Source organism: Euprymna scolopes, chromosome 31 (genome assembly GCF_053919585.1).
Source record: "Euprymna scolopes isolate OS-2025 chromosome 31, ASM5391958v1, whole genome shotgun sequence".
Taxonomy (NCBI): domain Eukaryota; kingdom Metazoa; phylum Mollusca; class Cephalopoda; order Sepiida; family Sepiolidae; genus Euprymna; species Euprymna scolopes.
In genome coordinates, this window is record NC_136512.1 from 1,067,556 (window position 1) to 1,078,645 (window position 11,090).

Sequence of the window (11,090 nt, forward strand, 5' to 3'; positions counted from 1 at the left end):
TACATACATATATACATACGTATATATAGATGCATAGATATATACGTACGTATATATACATGTATATATATACATACATAAATATATATACATACATATATATACATACATATATACATATATATACATACATATGCATATATATATACATACACATATATATACATACATATACATACGCACACATATATATATACATACATATGCATACATATATACATATACATACATATACATATATACATACATAGATATATACATACATATATACATGCATACATATATATACATACTTATATATACATACATATATATACATACATATATATACATATATATACATATACATAATATATATACATACATATATATACATACATACTTATCTATACATACATACATATATATAGATACATGTATATATATATACATACATATACATATATATACATACATACATATATACATACATATATATCAATACATATATATACATACATATATAGACACATATATACATATATACATACATATATATATACATACATATATACATACATATATATATACATATATATACATATACATACACACATATATATGCATATATATACATAAATATATATACATATATATACATATACATATATATATACATACATATACATGTACATATATATGCATATATATACATACATATTAACATATATATGATGATGATGATTGCAACGTCTTGTCAGACGAATGCCACTCCCTCAGATACTTAAAAGTCCTGAGCCCAGAAAAATGACTTTCATCGCCACAGGTCCATTTTAATAGACAAATGTCTGAGGGAGTATCTATACACAGATGATGTAACAGAGTCTTAGCTTTGTACGACAACTAAGTCTCTCTCTCAGTTCAAAATGTTGAGAGCTAGCAAGAGCAAGATAGCAAGCAACAAGTAAAACTGCAGACCAGCTTAATGCGGGTACTGGTCTCCCGCTTTATGTTTTTTTTAAATCAGAGATTTGCTTCTCCTAGAAAGGTTGCCTTCACCATGGCTTACGGGAGCCCTCTCCACCCCAACACACATATACATACACATAAACATACACGGTGCTAGTTGGCCGTTGACCCCGAAAAAGGGTTCATTCGCCCTTTGGAACGTCTTGTTTTTAATCCTTCAGGGAGACTAGCCACCCTCCTCACCAAACAAGTCTGGTGGGGGTACCAGTTTAGTCGCCGGTGACCCGACCATGAGGCAGGTAGTACTGAGTTACATGGTACCAGTAGTACATATATATGTATACACATACATATATATACATACATATATTTACACATACATATATACATACATATATATACATACATATATACATATATATACGCATACATATATATACGCATACATATATACATACATATATATATACATATATATATACACATACATACATACATATATGCATTCATATATATATACATATATATACATATATATACATACATATATATGCATATATATACATAAATATATACATACATATATACATACGTTCATATACATATATATATATATATATATATATATATATATATATATATATATATATATATTCGTGACATACGAAAAAACGAAAAACATTTTACCATATGAAATTCCATGAACATACTGGAATAACATCTATTTAAAGACAAGAAGACATTCACCCATCTGTACTGATGCCAGAACACAACAGATGTCGGTTAAGTATTTCGAACTCTTTTCATCGTGTTAGCAATATTGCTACACAAATAAGGAGACATTTGATTTTATAATTATTTAGATCTCGAATATATCTGTATTTGTACACACACACACACATACACCCCCCCCACATATATATATATATATATATATATATATATATATATATATATATATATATATATATATATATATATATACATATATATATATCAGTGGATAATCATATTTTAAAAATATTATATATATCGCTCCCCATGTGGGGGTACCATATTGGTTAAATGGAAAATTATTCCCAAGTCTCATTTAGGTAAAAATTTACTTCCGTAAATAATTGAATTCATTTAAAACGTATCGCAAAAACAAAAGCAAATAAGGATATGTTTGACTTTATATTAATTTAGATTCCGAATAATTGTGTGTGCACACACACACACACATACACCCCCCCACACACACACATATATATATATATATATATATATATATATATATATATATATATATATATATATATAAGGGAAAGGTAGTTGCTTTAAGCATTGAACGAAGTTCTTTTAAGTTTTTTTCTTTTTATCTCTTAGTATCTAATAATGTATTTTGCAAATTAGCTTTTTGAAAAGCAAATTTTTTGTTTAATATTACTTTCACTTAAAAAAAATGTTTGATATGATTATTAAAGGGTTTTAAAAGAAAATGTTTAAAAGCCGACGACGTCGAACTTGTGTAATATATCATTGTTTTTTAATAGTTTGTTTATATTTTCGTTTTCACTTTGTAAAAAAAAAAAAAAAAAAAAAAAAAAGAAGCTTACATGTGTTCATGGAGTATGAGGGGCTAACTGTATAGTTCAGCAGTCAAGGAGCGCCAGTCTGAAAAAGTTTTGGAAACCCTGTTTTAAAGCATGCGCTTCATATTCTGAGAACATGATCATCAGCTGAGGATGAAGGTTCTTTTAAGAAAACAAATAAAAAGTGAAAATGAAGAATTCTTGGAATTTCGTAATTTGACTGAGGGAAAAAATATATGAGTAGAGAGAGAGAGAGAGAGAGAGAGAGAGAGAGAGAGAGAGAGAGAGAGAGAGAGAGAGAGAGAGAGAGAGAGAGAAGGGGAATAAGGGAGTGAGAGAGGCAGAGAGAGGTAAGACAGAAAGAAGAAAAATAAAGTGGAAAAGACGATGAGAGAAGAAAAGAGAAGGTGAGAGAGAAAGGTAAAGAGAGGAGAAGGGGGTACAGAAAAAGAATGAAAGAGAGGGAGAGAAGAAAGAGAGAGAGAGAGAGAGAGAAAAATAGAGGAGAGATAGAGATAGGGAGAGGGGGAGAAAGGGATAGTCAGAGAAGATAGAGAGAGGGAGAAAGAGAACAAGGTAGGGATGGAGAAAAAAGGAGAAAGATAGAGAGAAAGGACGAGATTGAGTGGGAAAGATGGAGAGAGAGAAGGAGAGAAAGCGATAGAGAAACGAAGGGAGAGAGAAGGAGAGAAAGCGATAGAGAAACGAAGGGAGAGAGAAGGGGATAGAGAATATATATATATATATATATATATATATATATATATATATATAGAGAGAGAGAGAGAGAGAGAGAGAGAGAGCGAGAGAGAGAGAGAGACAGAGAGAGAAAGAGAGAGCGAGTGAATGACCAGTTAAATATGCCAAAAAAATATGCGTATGTCAGTTTATAACTCCTTGTTCTTGACTGGTGTTGGGTGCAGTACCAGGGTATTTCAATTTGCACATTTACCAAGCTTTACCGCTTTATAGCTCGCACTAAGCAAAATAATTTACTACAATGAGTGTATTTACTTATTGTATTTTTTGGCAAATAAATAGTATTACTAAATCACGGTGACATACTCAAGAAATATGTTATGAAATGCGAAGTTCTTGTATTTCATGTCTTTGAATTTTTGAGATAAAGATTAAATATCCATATTTGTTGGATTTTTCGGACTATCGTTCTCATCGCTTCGATCGATGCAATCTCCGACTTTCTAAGGGAACTTGGGAATCTTTCCAGCGAACTGCATTTCGGAAATTTCAGACGAAACACTTTATTTTATCCATCGGGGTAGCATGTTCTCGTTCTATCAGCTATGAATGAGTAAAAAAGTTCTAAGTAAATTGCAATTATATTTTGAGTGTCTTCCGCACTGAGAACTGAACCTTCAGCCTCCAGAAGACTGTAACTGAATTTACCAATTACTTTATCCACTACGCTACAAGTGCGTATTTTGTCTACGAAAAAGATTTTTTAATCTCACTGCCATCGCGATGAATTGGTTTGAAAAGCCAATAAAACAAGTGAAGCATGCATGGTCCCCAGTGAATGCACAGTGAACGAGGCATAAAAAATGACTAAGTTCAGTTTTTGCTCCCACCCCCATTTAGCCCCCAAAGTCCCCAGGGGACTCACATCCTGGTGAAAATGAGCAAACGGTGCAGTTTTAGGTCTTAATATTTGTAAATTTGAGTTCTGCCCAAACAAAAAAGAAATGACGAAGCCCATCATTTGCCCCCACCTTTATTTAGCCCCAAAAGTCCCAAGGCCTTAACACCCAAGAGTTATTGCAAAGTATAGACAAACAAAATTATATAGAAATCAGTTAGTGACAAATTTTCATAAAGTTTTATAAAAAACTAAAGCATCAATTTTTTTTTTTTTTTAATAAGCACAAAAGTGTCAATTTTAGCCATTTTAACCCGAAAGGCACTCCTGGGGAGGGGGGCAACCGGAATTTCCCCGGAAAATCCGTTCTGTTACTTTTTTACTCATATCATGTTTAATGTTTGTGCAAAATTTCAAAAAATTCCAAGGTGTAGTTATTGAGAAAAGTGCGGATGGACGAACGGACAAGGGTGAATTTAAAGGTCCACCCTCCTTTTGTCGGGGGGACAAAAAAACAAACATAAAAAGACAAAATCTAAAATTAGTCATATTGTTCACTATGTAACAATCTTCGACAACCGCCCCCTCCCTGTTTCCAACTGCTTGTGGCGATATTCGCTATTGTTAATAACGGACTATTCTAATATCCATAAGTGAACGAGACAAAAGATCTTGGCTTTGTAGGCGACTCATCCTTTAAACCATCTAAACATTGCATTCAAGCTGCTAACAAAACAAGATGCATTCTATTTCTCATGCAACGTTCTTTCTGTAAAGGTGCATTCTGAAATATTTCTCACTCTTTATGTTTCCCTCATCAGACCACTGTTAGGGTATCGTGTTCATGCATCTAATTCATATCTAATACGTGATGTCCGGCATCTGGAGCGAGTCCAAAGATTGGCTACTCGAATGGTGCAGGGTCAATCGGATCTGCCCCGTGAACACCAGCTCAAGAACCTTAACCTTTTCTTCCTTGAACGCCGACGATTACGCAGTGATCTCCTTTTGGCCTACAATCTCATCAATGGTCATTATAATAAACCTCAGAACCTTTTATTCACTCCTGCACCAGAAAAGGGTCCGCGCAGACGCTACAAGAAACTATTTCATCGCTGATTTCGATTGAAACGGAAGAGGGCCGCTTTCTAAATCAGAGTCCCTGGAACTTGAAATTGACTTCCAAGTGAGTTAATAAATGCGCCAACAACACAACAATTTAAGATGAATTGAAACAGATGCTCAGCTACTGTTACCTCTTTTGTGTAAATTTATACCATCCTTTTCCTGCATGACATAAAAAAATGAAACTACGGCACTAACCCAATTTAGGCTCAACCGGCTTTCTCTGAAGGAGGGAGTTTCTTGGGAGCATGAAATTCACAAGTGGTCCCCAGTCGAGTGTATATTCCCTGTTAGGGGAAATGACGACATTAGGCTTTTGCAGCTTTTGCAGGGAGATGTCGACATCCTCCTACATACAGCGCCTGGAAACTACCAAATTAGTCACTCAATCTGGCAATGACCAGGCTCAACGTTGCTGATCTAAAGAGAACCTGTGTGTCAACGTGACTATGTCATAGTCAGATTTATTGAATTGAATTGAATAGCTATCTGCATATAATACTAAAGCTGAGCTATTTTAATTACATGTTAAAATATTCAGGGTGTTGGGAGTGAGTTATGTTTGCAAAAAACAACAACAACAAAAAAAAACAAAAAAAAAACAACAAAAAAAAACAAAAAAAAACAAAGCAAACAAACAAACAAACAAAAGATTGTTCTGATTGGTCGTAATTTGCTATTAACTTACCAAGTCAGACATTTATCACTAAGTTCGTTTGACTCATTGATCTAGTGGTCTCCATCAATTAAATATTTTGATACCTCATTGTAATAGTTTCTTATTCTAGTAGCTTCTTTTCAAGGACGGCAAGCTGGTGGAATTCTCTCCTGTTTTCTTCCTTCCTATAGGTTTTTTTTTTCAAGACTAGGATCGATAAGCACCTCCTGTCTTTGCAATAATCGTATTTAGTTATTGTTAGCTCCTTACATTAAGTGGTTTCACACCTTGTCTGGAGCGATTTCCATTAAAACAAAGTTTGTCTTCCTCTCTCAATAAATCTTATTTGAACCCCAGCTCATATTGATACTGTTTTGTATCACTCTCGCTTTCGTGACTTTCTTTCTACAACTCTATTCACTAATAGTCAGAGATAATAAAATTCGAAAACAGAAATTGTCAGCGAAGGAGAAATCCTTCTAAACCGAGTTTTTATCCTAATCCAGAGATCTTTTTTTATTAGGGAGAGTTTCCCCCACATTAAAGGCCACCTCATATCCAAACTCGGCCTCCGTGAGTGGGAGGGGGTGAGGATAAGTAAATAGGGAGAGGAACTGTAAAGAATTAGTCCCCATAATCAGAATTGAGCTCTCCCGGTAACCAATAATGTAAAAGAATTTATAAACGTTACAAGTTCTCTTTTGCGATGTACGGGGTGAAGGGTCAAGGAGGATGTAAAAAGTGAGGAAAAAAAGCACTAACCAAACCTCCATTTGATAAGTGCGAAGAAGACTGGGATATTGGAGAGGCTTATTGTCACCCTAATTCCATTAAAGACTAATAGCTGTTGCGATAACGCAAATTAATTTGCAAAGGTTATCAAAAGAGGTGGAGAATACTGGAAATCTGAGGAGACTTGTTGTCACTCAAACTCGAGGGAATACTACAGGTTGTTCTCAAAGAGTAATCTTTGATGATGACTTGCATGAAAACTCCTAGTGAGTAAAAATGAAATAATAATAATAATAATAATAATAATAATAATAATGTCAACTAGGATTAAATATTGAAATCGATGAAATCGATTTAAAATAACAGATTTCTTTTTTGAGAACACTAATATATTTTTCAAACTCTTATTCCTCATAAACAAGACACAGTGCCACTTGGACGGACGTAAGGGGCAATTATTTGGTACCATGTCTGCAGGAACACTATGTAGGGAGTTGAGCAGCGGGGTGTTTGTGCACATTACATTTCATCATCTGCGTGTTAGAATTGTCAGACAAGCGGGAAACAGGGAAATAATTCCAAAGCCTAACAGTCTGAGCGAAAAAACTATTCGTCATCACAACTAAGTCAAGTCAGACCGAAGTTTAAAAAACTAAAATACAGATGTGACGCGAATAAACTTTATTTATATCGGTCTATCTCTTTAGAGTTTGTTGCTTTTTGGGGAGGTTGATTTCCTATATATCAAAACGACCTTATGTTTAATTCGGCCCTCTTGTGAGTGTGTGTGTGTGGGGGGGGGAGGGGGCTAAGTAAATATTAGCACTAGTCTCCGTAATTAGAATTGAGCTCTCCCGGTAACTAGTAATGTAAAAAAAACATAAAAACGTTGCAAGTTCTTTTTCGTGATGTAGGAGATGGTTTACAGGTAGAATTGTTGACTACTGTACTCGCGGTCAGGTTTCGCATGTCAGCTTCAAGCACTCGATGTCTCGCCATCATAACTGTCAAGTCACATCTAAGTTTGTTTCTCTTATCTGTCGATCTCTACAGATCACGCTCATATCTCGTTCACTGATAAAATCTCGTTTAGCGAGGGAATATTACAAAAACAAAGAAAAAATACATCGTTGTATTTTTTCTTCTAAAAATGGGACCGTCAGCGGACTGATACGTGCATCAACAGGAAGACTTGCAAGCCATTTATTGTTGCAAGCCAAAGTAAATAGCCGTCTGCGATTTTTACTTCTGTAGTGTAAAAGAAGAAGAAGAAGAAGAAGAAGAAGAAGAAGAAGAAGAAGAAGAAACGATAGTTTAAACGACGAATACGATATTCGTTATCGGTATTCTGGTATTTCATATTATTAAAGACTAACGGCTTCGTTTTCTTTTCCATATTATACTACCAGGGATACTCGGTGTTGCCCGGAATCCTAATTTTCGTATTTGAAGAGATTACAGAAAGAAAGAAAACATGGTTCTTGTCCAGAATTCTCCCCAATAATAATAATAATAAAAAATAAAGAAAAATTTGTAGAATGTATGCATCCGTGAGAAAGCAAAAATATCATATTCCAAAAATCACGTAAACTGATCAAGTAGTTTTATTTTTAAATAAGGAGATCAAATTTTATGAGTATCCCAGAAGTGACTGTCTCGCCCACCATTTTGAAAACAATTTCAAGAAACAAAGCGAGGTAATTCAACAATGATTCAAACTTGCGAAATTTTTGTTGTTGTTGTTGTTGTTTTCTTGTTCCCATTAATAGCTTAAAAATAATTTGCTTAAAAAAATAAAACTACTTAGTCGATTTACGTGGCTTTTAGAATATGATATTTTCGTTTCGTTACGTGTTCGTATATCATACAAATTTTTTCTGTATTTTTGTAGAATTCTGGGGAAGAACCGAAAATATATATCGATTTAAAATGGCATTTAAATAAAGTTTCATAAGAATAAAGTTTCATAAGTAAAAATTGTTATAAGTTGATTTAAGCACGTTTGGAAATATCCTATAAGTAAACTTCAGGGATACCCGACGTTACCCGATTTTGAATAATTATCAACAAATGTTTCACACCCCCATATTTCTATTGTCATCGAAATCGGTGAAATTGTCTATTTTTCAATTAAATCCATTGATTGTCTGCTCTAATTAGGGGTCCATCACTGTGCACCGGAAGGAAGCTTCACATGTCTCTTGCAATGACTTAGTTCACAATTTATTGCAGTCTGCATTACACTGTAGAGAATCTACTGCTGATTTTATATGCTTAGTCTTACTGCTTGTGCGGTGATAATTGCTTGCATTTAAGTTTAAATTTAAAAAGTCAAGTATCATGGTGCAATTGTACTTTAAACAGAAACATTCATTTTTAACGCGCTCCTGTCATATCAAATAACTTACTGTTGATTTTATATGTCGGGCCTTTCAGCTTGTGTGGTAATAAAACTTCTCAAATGCACTTGTTATGTTAGACTGTATTAGGTGTTAACTTTGGTCAAAAACGTCTGTTCCTTTTTTTTATCGGATTATTTCGATTAGCGATACTAATCGAAAACATTCTGATACAAAATCTATCTAAGAAAACTGCCAGATAGATCAAGTACCTTCGTGTGAAATTTCATAAAATCTGCCCAGCCGTTTTGAAGTCGATAGGGAACAAAGTCAGACACGAGGTCAGTTTTTAATCTGGGGAAAATCCAGCTCCCAAAACGGGGCACCCTGGATAGGTACAAAAATAGGAATTGCCTCAGTCATGAGAGATTTCTCCTCCACTGACCGAGGACAGAAAAAGGTGAAGTGTAGTATCAGAACAGATACTGCACTTTGCTCCTATTTAAATAATTTATCGCTTGTAAGATTTACAATTAATTGTTAACCAAGAACTGAAAAAATTGCAAACAAGAAACTTAAGCATGAAGCCCTAGAAAAAATTTGGGGGAGGAAATAGGTGGAGTGAGGGGGGGGCTTTCTAGAAAGTCTATAAAACTTTGAAGAATACTCTTGGCTACCACAATTCACCATAATAACGCAATCATACCTACTTAAAATACCCCAAACATTTTTATAAAAAGATTATGTGCATGCTTTTGTGTGTGTGTGTGTGTGTGTGTGTGTGTGTGTATACAATTATTTTTTAGGGCCAAATTAGTTAGTATATCATATATATATATATATATATATATATATATATATAGTCATCCACATACAGTACTGTTTCGTTGCATCACAACTCATCAGTGCGGCTAGACATACACCTTTCCCCAGCCATGGATCGAACCTATAACCATCGTGTTGACAGGTGGCAGCTCTAACCATCCGACCAAGAATCAGTGCCCGTAAACATTTCTCCTCAAATGCCTATTAAATTAGCATTTGCCCGTCGCAAAGGGCTCAAACTGTCAATTTGTTTACAAACAGTGGACTTCGCTTAATCGCTTAAATATGCGTCGGGTGAAAAAATATATTCACAAAGTGCTCAATCCAAGGAGTGGGGGGGGCTTATTAGTCATCCACATACAGTACTGTTTCGTTGTATCACAACTCATCAGTGCGGCTAGACATACACCTCTTCCCAGTCATGGATCGAACCGCCAACCATCATGTTGACAGTCGGCAGCTCTAACCATCAGACCAAAACATACTACCAGGGAGATCCGACGTTGTTCGGAATTGAATGATGATCAACAAATGTTCCACTTTTCCATACTTTTATTGCCATTGGAATCGGTGAAATCATCCATTTTTCAATCAAATCGATTGATTGCCTGCTCTTGTAGCAGATCCCCCCTTGCTGTGTGCTGGGTGGTAGCTTCATATGCCTCCTCACAGTGACTCAGCCCACAATACATTGCAGTCTACATTGCACTGTAGAGAATCTAGTTTAGATAATTTTATAAAATTATCTGTAAATAATGACTTCATTTAAAATTTAAAATACAAAAGTCAAGTATAATTGTTTAATTGTTCTCTAAACAGAAACATTAATTTCGAACGCGGCTCTGTCTTATCAAAGATCCAAGTGTTGATTTTATGAAATTAATTTTACATAATCACTTGAATAAAAGTCGAACGTACAAAAGTCAAGTATAATGTTTCAATTGTGCTCTAAAAACAACATTTATTTTTAACATGTCTTTGTCTTATAAACGCATCTACAGTTAGTTTTATAAGTTGGGCGTTTCTGCTTTTGCGGTGATAAAACTTCTCAAATGCACTTGTGATGTTAGGCTGTATAAAAATGTTAACTTTGGTCAAAATCAGACGTTCTTTAATAGGATTTTTTCGATTATCGATACTTATCAAGAGGCTTTCCGATACAAAACCCATGTAAGAACACTCCCAGACGCATCAAGTATAATCATGCGAAATTTAAAAAAAAAATCGACCAGGCCATTTTGAAGTCCATAGGGAACGAATTTTTTCTCTCTCTCTCTCAGACACACACACAC

The 11,090-nt window shown here is 34.5% G+C and overlaps 1 protein-coding gene across 4 annotated transcripts in view; it reads right to left on the minus strand.

The window, feature by feature from the left end:
- LOC145255583 (organic cation transporter protein-like) overlaps positions 1–11,090 on the minus strand; it is a 416,644-nt gene that overhangs the window by 391,674 nt on the left and 13,880 nt on the right. For 2 of the 4 annotated variants that reach the window (XM_080114056.1, XM_080114053.1), the window contains exon 2: positions 2,547–2,604. The exons of the other annotated variants lie outside the window; for them this stretch is intronic. The gene's annotated coding sequence lies outside the window, so the exon portion shown is untranslated. The remainder of the gene's footprint in view (positions 1–2,546; positions 2,605–11,090) is intronic. 4 annotated transcript variants of the gene reach the window in all.